The sequence below is a fragment of the Pantherophis guttatus genome, chromosome 4, assembly GCF_059756535.1.
Source record: "Pantherophis guttatus breed Tessera chromosome 4, ASM5975653v1, whole genome shotgun sequence".
Classification (NCBI taxonomy): Eukaryota; Metazoa; Chordata; class Lepidosauria; order Squamata; family Colubridae; genus Pantherophis; species Pantherophis guttatus.
Genome location: NC_142066.1, coordinates 82,548,545 through 82,564,192, shown reverse-complemented (window position 1 = coordinate 82,564,192; position 15,648 = coordinate 82,548,545).

Sequence of the window (15,648 nt, the reverse complement as noted above, 5' to 3'; positions counted from 1 at the left end):
GCCATGGCTATGTGTATAGGGACTACTCAGAGGGCTGAAAAAAGTCATTTCTGACAGGTCCTCGCACTTTTGACTGGTCCTCACACTTATGACCATCCTCACATTTATGCCTGTGCAGCATTCTTAACAACCATGTCACTCATTTCACAACTGCTTCTTTTCACCATGGTGATAACATAGGGCAAAAAACGTAAAATGTGAGGATAGCCGTAAATTCGAGATCTGGTCAAAAGTGCGAGGACCAGTCAAAAATAACTTTTTCAACCCTCTGAGTAGTCCATGTGCACAAAAGGACTACCCAGAGGGCTGAAAAAAGTGATTTCTGACAGGTCCTCGCACTTTTGATGGGTCTTCGCACTTATGACTGGTCATCATTTATGCCCATTGTAGCATTCTTAACAACCGTGTCACTCATTTCACAACTGCTTCTCTTCACCATGGTGACAAGATAGGGCAAAAGCGTAAAATGTGAGGACAGTCGTAAGTTCGAGGACTGGTCAAAAGTGCGAGGACCAGTCAAAAATAACTTTTTCAGCCCTCTGAGTAGTCCATATGCACAAAAGGATACCACAATAGAGAGGGATGAAGGAAGGGAAGGGAAATTAGAGTAGGAGGGAGGGTAAGAGAGGGAGGAAGAGAGGAGGAGAAGGAGAAAGGAAGAGGAAGTAGGGAGGAGAAGAAGAGGGGGAGGAAGAGAAAGTAAGAAGGAAAGAAAAGAGAGAGGTAGTAGGTTTGAGGAGAAAGATTGCTGTACAATAAAAAAGATGAAAGGGGAGAAAGCCAACCCCAAACAAATATAAAGATATTAAGATAATGAATTGTTAAACTTTAAAGAATAAAAGAGAACAAATATGAATAAATAACAACAATTAGAAACACACATACAAACATACAATGTATTTTCTTTGAACAGAGTATTTGGCCGGTTCACAAATTTAAACTGTTTAGTCATTTCAATTAAATTTACAATTTCTATATTTCCTTTTTGCCATATTTATTCCTCATCTATTTTTGTAAAAAAACAATATTACTCTTCATCCTCATCTCTAATCTTAATCAAATTCAATTTTTCCCTTCTATTCTATATTATACCCCTTCCCATTGTCATCTATTTTTATATCCATCCTCACATTGGTTAATTATGTAATATTAGTTGTTTAATATAAATTCAACATTTTAATATTATAAATTAGTTATATTAGTTATATAACTACCTTTTTTAATATTAATCAATATGAACATGAATATTCCAATTATTTCCATGCAATCCAATTTCTTACAAATCAATTAATTATATTTACCAATAATAATAAACCAAATAATTTCCCTCATATATTCCTCCAAACCACAACTTAACCATTTCTGCTTTCAACACAATATACAATTAATAGTATCTCAATTATTACAAATCCCTAGTTAAATAGAGCTTTTTTTCTTTTGTGTTTTAAAATCTTGAACTCTCCTCTTTTTCCCTAAATTTCCCATTGTTTGCACTTACCTTTTTTGGTGAGGAAAAAGAAAAGAAATCTGCCTGCCTAATTTTCCAACGTTGCAGCAACAGCAAAGCCAACAGCCTGCTTTACTTTCAGTTTCTGTCAGCGTTCCAAATTATGATCTCTTTCAGCGCTGACATGAAATGAATGAATGAAAGAGGGAGAAGCTTTGTTTTAATGCTGAGATGAACTTTCACCTAGTTCCTGGCTCTTCAGTAGATAGCATTACTTGGGCAACAGAGAGAAGGGGGAAATTCCTGTGAAAAGAAAGTGCTTGAGGTGAAGAGATGGATCTGCATGGTGACCAATGAGACATTGGGGTTGAAGAACGGAAAGGGAGGGGTTTGGAAGGAGGTGCCAATCTTGGCTGCACCAGAGTTCAGGCATGTCGTTCTTCTATTCTTAAATAAAAAAAAGATTCATTAGAGACCTTGCGTTTGAGAATGAAGTTTATTTAAGATAGCAACGAAACCTGACAGACAGCCAAGATTCCTCCAAAGCCAAGTTGGCTGGCTCTAAATCACCCCGTTCCCTCCCAGACGTGTGGTCGGACTGGAGATTATCTCCGGACACTATGACTGAAGCCAAGCTCTCGGAGGAAAGCCTGCTTCGAGCAACAGATGGAGGAGAAGCGGCCGTGATCCCAACCAGTTTGGAAAGTACAAAGGCTCAACTCTCCCTGCCTTCCCCCTCGGCAGAACTTCAAACAAAGAAGCATGAGCCAGATAAGTACCCGGGGACTGTGCCAAAAGCCTCCGAGGCTGAATATCCCTTTCCAAACGTGAAAGATAAAGGGAAACCCCTAAGTGAATTGGGCAGGACGAGCTGGCTATGGGAATGGGAGCAAGCCAGAAAACAAACTAAGCACCAAGAAATTCTAAAGAAACCACTCGAAAGCCCCATAGATGAGTTGAAAGAGAAATTTGACCGTGCCACCCTTCAGGGGGAGGGGCCATCCTGCAGACCCAAAGAAAAGAGAGAACCAGTCTGGGCTGTTGATCCAGGAGGCTGTAGGCCAAGGCGCAGCCCTTCCCCCCTCCACAGCAGGAGGAGGAGGAGCCCAACGACGCATCCATGGGTCCCCCCCGCTCCCAGCAAGCAGCGAAGCCTAGATGAGGCAGCACCTCCCTACCCCAGGATGAGAGACGAGGCAGAGGACTATCAACACCAAGGCCGGCCCTACAGAGCTCAGCACAAAGAGGAGAGGGTAGAGAGAGAGGAACCACCCCAGTTCAGAGGGAAGTTCGATGGTGACCCAGACAATGTCGTCCAATTCCTCGATTCAGCTGAGATATACATAGAGCGTTTTGGACACCTCTGTCCTTTCCCCAGAGCCCTAGTGAATGCTATCTCAGAAGGGCTGGAGGGAAAAGCAAAGAAGTGGTCAGCATCCCTCTACAAAAACAGGGCCCCCCAGCTGCAAGATGCGGATGGGTTCTTGCAACTATTGAGAGCCCGTTATGAGGAGGAAGAGGAGGACCCCTATGTAGAAGACGAGCTAAGAAACCTAATGCAGAAGGGGAAGCCTATCAGAGAGCATATCCGTGAATTCAGGAGAGTTATTGGGACACTGCCTCCCCTACCAGAGCGATTGCTGGTGTACTTTTTTAGAACAAGCCTAGATAAGAGAATTTCCCAAGTGACTGCATATCGGGATATCCCAAACCGACTCTCTGAATGGTTCTGGGTAGCGATAAAAGTCGACAGAGGGCTGTGGGCGAACGACATGTCGAAACCACCAGATAGGAAGGAGAGGGGCCGGCCGGGCCAGGGGCCACTCAACAGATGAGAAACCCCAACATCACAGCCCACCCAGAGGCCATCTGCCCACAGAGCCCACTGAAATGCTACAGATGTGGGGGAAGCGGCCACATAGCAGCAAGATGTGGAACCCCTAGGCCGGGACCAGCTCCACCACCCAAAGCACGACCGGAACAAGGGCCCAAGCATGCCACCCACGTACCACGGGAAGCTCCCCAAATCCCGGAGTTTTTCTCTCACCTGACCGAAACCAGAGGAATCCCAGAAGAGGGAGATCAGTCCCCCGAACCCTATGACACGGAGGACGAAGGCGAGGACGACTCGATGGTGAGTGGACCCGTCCATCCTTTTCTTTTCCCCATACGCCTAACAGCCCCCAAAACAGGGGCCCAAGAGACTTTCCAAGCCCTAATAGACTCTGGTAGCACAAAGTGCCTAATTAACCTACCCACAGTTCTAAAATTGGGAATCCGAGCTAAAAAGTTCAAACAACCAATTCGCTTTGAGCAAGTTGATGGGTCCCTAGTGGGGGGAGCGTACGCCACACACTTGACTGAACCCGTGAGGCTGGAATTAGCAGATCACTGGGAGACGATCCGCTTCATAATAGCCCCCAAGATGACAGAACCAGTCATATTGGGACTCTCATGGTTGGACAAATGGGGCCCAATCATTTGGTGGCAAGAGGGGACCCGCAGGCTGAGGATAGCAAAGGGCCCCCAACCCCTGCCGCACCGACCAGAAGAATTCCCTCCCACGCTGAGACCCCAAAGCCGCCTGCCACTGCAGAAGAAAACAACACCAACACAAGGGTCCCTCCCGGAAGGTACAGTGAAGCAATTGGCAGCCGCACCCGCCAGCGCTTGTAATGCAGATCAGATCCCAGGGGAGTACCAAGACCTTGCAGAGGTATTCAGCGAGGCTGAGTGTGACATTCTACCCACCCACCGCGAGACCAATTGTGCCATCGAGATTATCCTGGGAGCGAAACTACCCAAACCTAAAATGTATGCCATGACGCCCCGTGAAATGCAGGAAATGTGGGACTACATAGACAAGAACTTACGAAGGGGTTTGGGGTTGAAGAACGGAAAGGGAGGGGTTTGGAAGGAGGTGCCAATCTTGGCTGCACCAGAGTTCAGGCATGTCATTCTTCTATTCTTAAATAAAAAAAAGATTCATTAGAGACCTTGCGTTTGAGAATGAAGTTTATTTAAGATAGCAACGAAACCTGACAGTTTCCTTTTTCAGCATAGCTAGGGGGAAAAAAATCAGCATTGTTTGCAAGCAAGCAGCAGAGCCCTGAGCAAAACAGCTGAGAGCAAATCAGCTGAGAGTCGGGAGCCGATCTAATCAAGGGCTAATTAGCCTATGCTGAAGCTCCGCGGGCCAATAAAATTACAAAAAAACACCAAACCATTTGTTAAATTGCTGGCTCGCCCGCCCCTCGCCCACCACTATTTATTGGCAATAAATAGTGGTGCGGAGGGGCGGGGCAAGGGGGTCGAGCCAGCAATTTAACAAATGGTTGGGCCGAACCCCCTAGAACCGCCAGAGTCCCACCACTGGCTATAGGGCGGCCCTTTGAAGCCCCGCGGCAAGAATTTAAACAGTTTTTTTTCCTCTAGCCATTAGCTGGGACTCAGGAGGCAGCAATAGATTGGGAGTGGGCGATCCAACAAAGCAGAGAGTGAGGGTGAGTGAAGGCATGGGGGGGGGCGAGAGAGGGCTTTGGCGACCCCTGTGAAATGGCCGTTCGACCCCCAAAGGGGTCGCGACCCCCAGGTTGAGAACCGCTGTCTTAGGGAGAGTGCTAACGACCAGATGACTGCAAAGAAATATGATCCTTCCACTTCCCCTTCCTTGCTCTCAGAACTAATCCTTCTATAGCCTGCACCATCCTGCCAGAACTGATGAAGCTTCTTAAATGAGAACAAAACATCTTTCTCAAGGAAAAAACAGTCCAGTTGCATTTTCAAAAAGCACCTTTGATTTTTCAGGGGTAGATTCATGTAGAGTTCATTGCAGTAGTCCAGACGAGATAACTAGGGCTTGGGTGACTGAACACAGGGAGTACTGATCCAGAAAGACCACAGCTGGTGCACAAACCAAAGTTGTGCAAAAGGCTCTTCTAGGAATACCTGCCACCTGCTCTTCAAGCAGGAGCCATGAATTTGGAAGAATCCCTAAGTTGCGAACTGGGTCTGATCAGGTAGTGCAACTCTGTCCAGAACTAAAGATGTCAAAGACCCAGATCTTGAAGCTCCAAGCACCAAAAGCTGTTCAGTCTTGCTAGGATTCAGTTGTAGTCTTATGTTCCCCATTTAGGTTCCTACAGGCACCCTGCGTGGGTAGTAACAACATCATTTGTTCACCAGATATGGAAATGTAAAGTTTTCATCAGATCTTAATCCATGGTGATGGTTGATCTCACTCAGCAGCTTCCTGTAGATGTTTAACAGGAGAGGAAAGAGTACCAAGCCCTACAACACACTACAAGAGATCGGGTTGGTGTTGGATCTCTCATTCCCTATCAACACCAATTGGAATCGGCCTTGGATAAAGAAGCCAAACCAGTGCAAACTGCACTGCACTGCCCAGCCCCAAACCCCAGCCTAAAGGATGTTATTTCAGCCAAAGGATAAAAATTAGTTGACAGAATAATGTCAATAGCAGTCCAGTGTATGGAGAGGTCACTAGATTTGGAAACCTGGGGAGAATTACTGTAATGATGCATTAGTAAATCATATTAACAAAGTAATAAAAATATTAGCCATTCCTCTTTTTTTATAAAGAGTGGAAATGTGGCAAAAATCACATTTTATGGAACAGCCTTCTTCCAAAAATTCATGTTGGCATCATTTTGGAAGGCTGGGGAAATTGTTTTGTTAAAAATGCTTCCTTTGCTGCTCTTAAGATAGAGGTTTGTATCTATGATTCTTCATTGCCTCCTTATTGTTTTGCTTTACCCTTGTTACATTTTATTGTATATTTTCATGCTTTATATGTGTCGTGAATGTATATGTATAATATATAGATAATATATGTATACAGAATGATTAGACAGATATATGAAATGTTTTTCCACTTGCACTATCAAATATGTAAAATATATGTAACTATATAAATGTTATTATAATTCAGTTATACTGAAAATATCTAAACTGCTATACAGATTCATTAAATGACTGAAAATCATTTCAGTTTAATTTATTATGGATTTCTCATGGTTTAACATTTTTTCACAATATAAACTTATTAATAGAATAATTTTATATTCAGTTGCTAGAGAATTGGGACTTTTTGTTTTTAATTTCTATACATTTTTCTTTAACATATATGTATTTAGTAAACTGTATTCTCTGGGTCATTTTACATATACATAATAATAGTAGTAATAGTATTCTTTACTTGTATGTAATAATATTGTTCCAATTTCTAATTTCTACTTTTATTATCTAACCATTGATAAAACAAATCCCAAATTAAAAAATATTCTGTGTCTACTTTGTCCTTAAACTTTAATGACAACCTATCCATTTCCACAGTTGAATATTTTTTAAAAGGGCTTTGGTCCTACCTGATACGCCCGTTCTCTCCCGCGGGAGGGAATGGCAGGCAGCGCTGGGTAGGCTCAGTCAGTAGACCAATCAGAACTGGGTCTGCAATGAAGCTTAGCCCCGCCCTTCCTGCTGCTCTCTCCAGTTTATCGGCGAGGTAATCACTGCAGACTGTTGTGTGTCTCCTGCTGATAGAAAGAAAAGGTAAGTACAACCCACCCCACCCTGACACCCGTAGGCGCAGCCCCAATAGGGAGGGGGCTGCCTGCCGTTCCCTCCCGTGGGAGAGAATGGGCGTATCAGGTAGGACCAACGCCCTTTCTCCTCTCTGGTTGGGAACGGCAGGCAGCGCTGGGACATACCAAAGCTTGATGTCCAACGGGAGAGCAGTGCTCGGGCAAGCCTCAGATCAGGAAACATGAACCCGTTGCAGGACCCGTCTGCCGAATGCCGCATCAGCCGACGCGTAGACGTCCAGACGGTAGTGTCTAATAAAAGGTGTCGGGGTAGACCAAGTCGCCGCCTTGCAGACTTCTTCCAACGACGCTTGAGTAGCCCAAGCCGCGGAGGTGGCTGCACTCCTGGTGGAATGTGCAGTCACCCTGTTGGGAACCACAAGCGATTGCGCCTCGTAGGAAAAGGCAATTGTGGCCCAGATCCATCGGCCCAAGGTTGGAGCAGAAACCTTGGTTCCCATCGTGGTAGGTTGGAACGAGATGAATAAGGCTTCCGTCTTACGAAAAGAGGCAGAACGAGAAAGGTAGATCTTCAAGGCCCTGCGGACGTTGAGCTTGTGCGACATTTTCTCGAGCCGGTGAGACGGGCGAGGGCAAAAATTGGGCAAGGCGATTTCCTGCGAACGATGGTACACAGAGTTCACTTTGGGAAGGAACGTGGGGTCCAAACGGAGGACTACCTTGTCGTGATGGAAAACACATAAGTCTTGCCGGATTGACAAAGTGGCCCGCTCAGAGATGCGACCGGCGGATGTAACCGCCACCAAAAACGACACTTTAAAGGAGAGAAATTTCAAGGAAGTCGTCCGGAGAGGTTCGAAGGGCTATTGAGTGAGGGAGGACAAAACCTTTGAGAGATCCCAGGTAGGGAAACGATGAATGACCGGAGGGCTCAGGTTTGAAGCGCCCCGCAGAAATTGGCAGATCAAGGGATCCTTGGTAACAGTTGTCAGAGAAGCACATGCAGAGACGGAAGCCAAGGCCGCGACCTGTCGCTTCAGAGTAGAAGGAGCAAGGCCGGAGTCAAAGCCGTCCTGGAGAAAACCGATGACGTGCTCCACCGAAGGCGAAGTCGGGCAAACCTGGCTGGCCAAGCACCATAATGAAAAGGAGCGCCAGGTAGACTCATAAATACGAGCGGTGGAAGGGCACCGCGCGGCCTGGATGGTTCTAATGGCGGCAGGAGGAATATTGGCCCTCGTCAAGAATCCCCGCTCAGTCTCCAAACGGTTAGTTGTAGCCATTGAGGCTCGGGATGGACCAGAGCCCTTTGCAGAAGGCAAATTCGATCGTCCGGTATTCGCCATGGACTGGCCGTGGACAGGGAGACCAGGTCCGAAAACCAGGGCCGGCGGGGCCAGTGTGGAGCTATGAGGACCAGCTCCGACTTCTCCGCTAGGAGTTTCCTGAGGACCTTGGCAATGAGTGGCAGGGGAGGGAAGGCATAAAGAAGCACCCCCCGAGGCCAGGGAGAGCGAAGGGCATCCACCGCTTCTGCCCCTGGGGATGGAAATCTGGAAAGGAAATGAGGAACCTGATGGTTGACGTGGGAAGCGAACAAGTCCACCTCGGGAAGACCAAAGCGGTGAGAAAGCTCCAGGAAGAGATCAGGGTGAAGTTGCCATTCAGAATGATCCACCAAATTGCGACTAAGAGAATCAGCCTGAATGTTAGACTTGCCAGAAATGTGAGAAGCCTTTAAAGAGGCCAAATGAGACTCAGCCCAGAGGCCGAGTTGTAGGGATTCGTGGAAAAGGGACCTAGAGTGGGTACCACCCTGTTTATTAACATGGGCCTTGGCGGAGACATTATCGGTTAACACAAGAACGTGCTTACCCTGAAGTAAGGGAAGAAAATGACGTAAGGCGAGGAAAATCGCCCGTAATTCCAAAAGATTAATAGAAAAATCCCTCTCCGCTTCAGTCCAAAGACCCTGAACCATATGGGAATCTAAGTGCGCACCCCAGCCGGAAAGGCTCACATCGGTAGTAAGAACAGACCGATGAGGTTCCCTAAACAAGGTACCATTGGCAAGTGCCAAAGAAGACCACCACCTTAAGGAATCCAAAACCTTCGAAGGAAGGGAAACTTTGCGCAACGAGGAAACAGACAGAGAACGCTGAAAGGGGAGGAGAAACCATTGGAGGCACCTGCTATGTAAACGGGACCAGGGGACAATGTCGAAGGAGGACACCATTTTGCCCAGAAGACAAGAAAGGACGAGGACGGACACCGGCCGGCCTTCCAGGCATTGAGAAGCCAGGTCAGATAAACTGGACTGGCGTGACGGTGAGAGAAACACCATAGATGAAACAGTGTCTATGACGGCCCCTAAATGCTGGAGACGGGTCGAGGGGGTCAGAGAACTTTTGGCCCAATTGATTAGGAAACCATGCGATTCAAACAAACGGATAGAAGTTGAAACATCCTGCTGAGCCCCGGGAAGGGAGGAGGAGAGGATAAGAATATCATCCAGGTAGAATAAAATACGAATGGGGAGGGACCTAATATGGGCGACGAGGGCCACCATCAACTTAGTAAAGACCCTGGGAGCCGAAGAGAGGCCAAAGGGGAGAGCCCTATATTGATAATGAGAGCCCTTAAAATAAAAACGGAGGAATTTGCGATGGGGTGGAAAAATGGGGACGTGCAAATAGGCCTCGGTTAAGTCAACCGAGGCAAGGAAGTCACTCTGACGAATGCACTCCAAAATGGTTTGCAGGGAGTGCATCTTGAACCTGCGGTAGGTTATGAAGCGGTTCAATGACTTCAGGTCCAAAATGGCACGCCAGCCCTCAGAGGACTTGGCGACCAGAAATAGACGGGAGTAGAAACCGGACCTGCGCTCCGAAGGAGGAACAGGCTCGATGGCCTTGATCTGAAGAAGATGGGCAACAGCAAAGGCCATACGGGCACGGGAAGAAGGGTCCTGAGATACCGAACAAGGGACAAAAACTCTAGGAGGGAAACAACTAAATTCCAAACGAAGACCCTCCCTAATGGTAGAACGAACCCAAACATCAGAGGTAGTGGCATCCCAGGCATTGGAGAAAAGGGAAAGATGGCCACCCACCAGGGAGTCTGGAGGCCGATCAACGAGGCTTGCGGAAGGGGCGACCTCTGCCGCCATGGAATGGCCTTCTAGGAGGAAATCTAGAACTGGATCTGACCTGAAAGTCTTGATTTTGCAAACCCCTGGAGGAGAAGTTGCGAGAGGAGCGGTTGAAGGAGGAGCCACTGTCAGAGGGACGAAAGGACTGGTTCCGGTAGGTTGGTTGACGAAAGTCCGACCTGCGAGACAAGACTGGAAAAACCTTCTTGTGATCTCTGGTTTCAACCAATAAAGGATCGAGAGAAGAACCAAAAAGACTATTAGTCTCATAAGGGGCAGCTGCTAGGCGCCATTTATTCCTGGCATCGGCTTGCCAGTGGCGGAGCCAGAAGAGCCTCCTGGAGGAGACAGAAGATCCAATAGCCTTGGCTGCGAAACGGGCCGTGTTCAGGGTAGCATCGGCCGAGAATTCGACCGCAGCAAGAATTTTATTAATGTCTTGGTGAGAATGTGTGTCAGAAGCTGGAATGCGATCCTGCAGCTGCTTCAGCCACAGAATGGAGGCCCTGTTGAAGAAAGAAGCCGCCGAGGCGGTCCTTACCGCCCATGCAGAAGCTTGATGTCCTTTAATTAGGGTTCGCTCAGCTCGTTTGTCCTCAGGGCGCAGGGCTTCCTCAGGAGGACCAGCAAGGTGGGTAGAAGAGGCTAAGGCTACAACTGGTGCATCCACTACTGGCACCTGTAACAAGTCAGAGAATTCATTAGTAATAGCATAAAGCTTCTTATCCTGAGAATTGGGCAAGGGGCCAGTGCCCGGGGAAGCCCATTGCCTCTTCACCACATCGAAGAAAAGTTTTGGTGCTGGTAAGGTGTCCACTCTGGCAGGCTGTTCTGCAAAAAGAGAAGCAGATGGATCATCAGAGGCTGAAGTAGTAGCCTGGGAAGCAGAAGCTGGTAACATTTTAGTAACAGAGAGAGCCTTGAAGAGTAGAGAGCGAAAAAGGTGGGGTTTGAAAAGGCCAATGAAAGCTGGCTGGTCAGGCTCAAGGCCCTCATCATCAGACCACTCCTGGTCTAGGGCAAGGTCTTCAGCAGAAAGAGAGACCTGGCTAGCAGGGTTGGAGAGGAAGGTCTATCCAGATGGGGCGAATCCTCACTCCTGTGCGACAAATGGCTGACATGACTGGCACAATCCGACACCACCGACTCTGCACGCTGGTTGAGGCCTTCCGATATCCCCTGGCGAATCGCTGTTGCAATGAGGGAAGCCAGGGCAGGTGAAATTGTGGCTAGCAGAGAATCAGAACTAGCAGAGGGGGGAGGGGGGAGGAGGAGGAGGAGGAGGGGGGAGAGGGTGGGGGAGGGGGAGAAGAAGGGGGTTGACAGTCAGATTGAACTGAATCCCCTCATGCCTGTGAGACGGTGGCCATCTTGGGGCAGCATGGCAAACAAAATGGCTGCTGTGCTGGAAGAGGGAGAAGCCCTCGAGTCAATTCGATCCGGAGAAAGTGATTCCCTGTGGGAGGCCTGGGGCTGGGCATGGCAGTGAGAGGCCTCAGAAACAGGCTCCTGAAGGGATGCCTGAGGAGGAGGAGGAGCCATGGCCTCCTTGGAGGCCTGAAGCTGTGCCTTGTGGACGGCCCTTTCTAAGGCCCTATGCCTGCGTTGCTCATCTTTTGAGGCCTGCGCTGCTTTAGGTTGAGGGACAGAGGCCACCTTGGTCTTTTTGTGGCTGCGCTGCTGCCCTGAAGTCCCCTCCCCAGGATCGCTATTGTGGTGTTTCCTGGAATTTTGGGAAGCAGCCCCACGCCCAGCTTTGGAGGAACGAGAATCCGCCATCTTGGCAATCAGGCTTTTGGGATAGAATGGAGGTAGGCCCCGTAGTACTCACTGTGCTCCTCGCACCAGGAGAAGAATTCGAACCAGCAGAATGAGCAGATCAAGGCCAGCAAAGGATCTGCGAAGAGCTGCTAAGCAAAGGCTTTTAGATTGCAGCCAAGCCTCGCCCGAAGCAGCAACGGGGCAAGCGCGGTGCAGGACAGGGCTACGGAGCGAACTCGTGGGCCCAGCCTGATGGACTGCTCGCCCGCAGTCAGAAGCCTCGTTCGGCCGTCTGGAAGGCCGGAAGAATCCTCCCAGCCGAGAGGCTCAGCCTGATTGCCCTGTTAGTTCTTAAAAAAACTGTTGGTGTAAAAGGATTTTTTTTTTTTTTGCAAGAAAAGGCAGGAGACTAAACTGTCCAAGTCGACTGAGTCGATAAACTGGAGAGAGCAGCAGGAAGGGCGGGGCTAAGCTTCATTGCAGACCCGGTCCTGATTGGTCTACTAACTGAGCCTACCCAGCGCTGCCTGCCTTCCCAACCAGGGAGGAGAATTATATATTCACTGTAGGAATTTCCTCATTTTTCCAGTGTTATGCAAATACAATTCTCACTACTGTCAAAACATGTAATATTAAATATACATTCTGTTTGTCATGTTTTTCTGGCAATATACCTAATAAAAATATTTCTGTCTTTAAATCTATGTGTTGCTTTATCATTTTCTTTAATCATGTATGTATTTTTGTCCAAAAAATGTTTGCCTTTGGACATGTCCACCACATATGGTAATACAAGCCTGGTATCTGATTGCATTTCCAACATTTGGCGGACATGTTTTTAAACCTCTTTGCAAGCCTTGCCGGAAAGGAGAATTGGGACTTCTTGATGATGCTATCCATTCAATCATGTCTTATTCTCAGCAATTCTATGGGCCAACTCTTTCTACATTTTCCAATCTTCTACATCCTCTTTCAGTTGTTTTATATTGTAACTTTTGTCAGCTTCAATGGTGTGTAGCCACTAGGTATTTTGACAGTCTCATTAACCATGGGTAATTTTTTAATCAGAGAATTTAGGGATAGAGAAAAACAATGGGTTTCTTCAAAAGGAAAAGTGATATATCAACTACCTCAATCAGTTTTTTAAAAATAACTCGGTGGCTATCGGTTTGCACAGGACCAATTGAAATAAATGATTCTGAACATTGAGAAATACCATATATATGCAACAGCATAAAATATGGATACTTTTAAAACCCTCAGACCTGTATTTGTAAAATCCCAAACATAGTTCTAGTGGAAACTGAAGCTATAGAGAATGGATTGGTAAAGCTCAGGAACCAGAAAGTAGGCAGACTACAATTTTATGAAGCCTATAGCGGAAAACCAAATCAAGTATTTAGTTGAAAGTTAAACACACCACCGTGGTGCAAGTGATGAGAAGGAAAACAAGTTAGTAGAATAAAAAAATTGGATTTTCAAGGTCTGGGAAGGAGAGGGTATGAAAATAGCAATTGAAAAAGAAGGTTCTGGGACTTCTGGCAGTGACGTGGAGCCAAGGCGGCATGGGAATAATCGCTCCGTTCCCAGTGCCAATTTTCCAGTGTTTTTGGAGCTCTTTAAGGGCGAAGATCGGTCCTGGTGGGACTGGCGAGAAAGAGGGAAATCTTTGGAGGAGGCGTGGAGAGGTGCGGTCTCCCGCCACACCAAGAAGGACCCTCAATCCAGACGTGGAAGAAGACAGCCGGAATGGCTGACCCAAAGGCTTGATGCCCCGATCAAGAACAACGGGAAGCAGAGAGTGAGCATGGTGCGAGAACTGGTGGTGAGAGCAGAAATACGAAGGCTTTAAAAAAAATTTTTGTTTGAAAATTGGAGGAGAAGAAGAACTTGGATTTCGGAGGGGCAGCGGGCTGGAAAGAGAGACTCAGAGCTTGAACGAGCGACAAACAAAGAGGAGAATAAAAGTGAGGAGGACGAATTTCAGACCAGCAGAAAAACACCAGAGGAGTCAAACAGAGATCGTGGAAAGTGGGTGTTCTAAAAAGCTGGGAAAGAGAAGTGAACTGGATATAAGGTTCTATTTCTATCCCCATTTTAGCTGCCCTAACGGAAGGAGAAAGGTGGATTGGCAAAAAGTATAAGACGCATAGGAGTGACAGAGCTGATTAGAGATCACCATATTGGATTATTTCCTTTTCTTTTTGACCGGAAGCTGAAAGTGAAAGTGTGAGAGGAAAAAAGACTATATTTGAATTACATCTGACTTTTTAAATCATACAAAATTTGGAAACATAGTGAATTCTTGGCTGCATAACTTATTTACTGATATATTTGTTTATTTACTGTTAGAGAAACTTGTATTTTGGTATTTATAATTAATTAGTAGTAAATTTATTTATATATATCTATATATTCCTTTATATCTACATTTACTTACATATTGATAGATTTAAGTACTGATAGATAGAGAAATTTTGTAAAATTAATTACTAGCAAAATACCATTAATTGTTTTTTAAGTACTGATCAACTCTTCATTGTTGTGATATTCTTTTTTTTCTTTTCCCTCTTCTTGTTTTCTCTCCTTTCGCTCCTTTTCTCTTTTTATATCTTTTTTTTTTATTATCTATTAATGATTTAAAGTAAATAGTAAAAGTGGATTAATTCCTTTTAATTAATTCATTGATTAATTGGTAATTGGTAATAATATAGGAATTTTAGTAATTAGAGTATTTAGCAAGATTTTAATGATTTTTTTCTTAATAGAATTTTAGTAATTAAGCAATTAAGTTAGTATTGTATTATATTAAGACGATAGAGGATAGAGAGAAGGGAGGAAAGAAAAAGAAGTTGTATAATAAAGTGGATGGTGATTTGGGAGAAGATAGATAAAATTTTTGGAGAACAGTATAAAATATTAAAAAAGATGACTAGCACTTGAAAACAGGAAAGAAAAACACTTCAACATTGATTGTATCATCGGCCTCCCCTACGGCACAGAGGACAATAGAAGGAATGTTCCCATCAGAGAAACAACCTCCCACTTTAAGCATGCCAACTATGCAGGCTACACTTATAACAATACAAGAGACTATGATTAAAATGCAGGAATGCATGACCAAGAACCATGAAGAAACAAGGAGGGATATAGATGAGGTCAAAAGAGAAGTAAAAAGTGATATTCAGAAGATAGATGAAAAGATGGACTCAATACAAGAAATTATACAAAAAAATAATCAACGAATAATAGCCATAGAAAAGAAAACAGAGCAGACAGAAGAAAGACTGGAGTTTTTGGATCAAAAAATGATAGGACTTAATAAAGAATTATAAAATACCGTGGCACATTTGGAGATGGAGAGGGCTGCATTTTACTTGCGCTTTCAAAACGTAGTTGAAGATAGGAGGATTTAACAATAGTAATGGCGGAAGTGATTGCGGAGGCCCTCCAAAGAGATAAAGATGAAATAATAAATGAATTGGACGAAGTTTACAGAGTCCATACAAATTACGCCAGACAAAACAAATTGCCAAGGGAGGTCCATGTAAGATTTGTGAGGCAGAAAGTAAGAGATATTGTCTATAAAATAACAAAAAATGACCCCACGTTTTATAGAAGTAAAGAAATAACAATGTTGAAGCAAGTCCCAAAGAGAATAAGGGAGTTGAGAAAAGAATATTGGTCCCTTGCCACACTATTAAATAAGCGGCATATACTGTTTA